At 32.4% G+C, this 945-nt stretch overlaps 1 protein-coding gene across 1 annotated transcript in view; it reads right to left on the minus strand.

Moving 5' to 3' along the window:
* Nucleotides 1-524: 524 nt before the first annotated feature.
* Nucleotides 525-945, minus strand: part of LOC9305102 (protein RADIALIS-like 3) — a 1,512-nt gene continuing 1,091 nt past the window's right edge. Inside the window, exon 2 of the mRNA XM_002868985.2 lies at nt 525-710. The gene's annotated coding sequence lies outside the window, so the exon portion shown is untranslated. The remainder of the gene's footprint in view (nt 711-945) is intronic.

The raw sequence follows: 945 nt of genomic DNA on the forward strand, positions 1-945 counted from the left end.
AGAACAATACAGTCGGGCACTAGTATATGACAGCAAAAATTAAATAATGTATGTTGCTTCTGCAACCTCGGTGAATGAATGAATATAGATGAAGAATTAAAGATATTTGATTATTTCAATTTATTTCTATTACTACTATACGTTACATTTTTGGGGGTACAATAATTATGACCACCGTTGATTTTAGTCCGTTCGTATTCAAATTACATTCCATGCAAAAAGTTTAGCCCCAAACACAGACGCGTGTATCTCACGAGGTCCAAACGATTCAGTATTGATTGATCCGTCAAGAAAAAGTAAATGAACAATTATCTACTCTACGTCTTTTATTTACCATCATCATCGATGAATCTCTCGATTTTTTTACGAAACCGTATCAAATTACAATGTTCATGGAGATTCTCATCAGCTACGCACCAAAACGAAGAGGTGAGTGCAAAAGTGAATCAAGATTTTGAAAATCGTCAGATTGATCTTATTTGTTAGATCGATTTTGTAAGATTTTCTGTATGGATAGAATTATATTCAAGGAGAACCAGTTTTTCCGAGTCTTAATACCGTATGAAACTCACATTGATAGATTTAGATTAGAACGGAAGTATAGATAATTCTTACATAATCGTAACACAAAAACAAGTAAATACATTTAGATATCTTTGCTTAGATGTTCTTTGTGAATGGTTTTGGAACCATGTCGACTTCAGTAGAGCCTGCAAGACATAAAATCCATATGAGTTAACTACTTCAAAATACTAAAAAGAGGTAGATATTATGATGAATGAATGCTCATATCTAGATAATCTTGTTACACAATTGTTTAATAATTCTGAACTTTAACTATAGTCTAATTACTAAATTAGGAGAGAAGAGGATTATTCTATTTATGTTTTTTCTGGGGGGAGGGGGGGGCCTATTACCATTCATGTAACATGGAATAATTTTTGC

This window comes from Arabidopsis lyrata (genome assembly GCF_000004255.2).
Source record: "Arabidopsis lyrata subsp. lyrata unplaced genomic scaffold ARALYscaffold_7, whole genome shotgun sequence".
Taxonomy (NCBI): Eukaryota; Viridiplantae; Streptophyta; class Magnoliopsida; order Brassicales; family Brassicaceae; genus Arabidopsis; species Arabidopsis lyrata.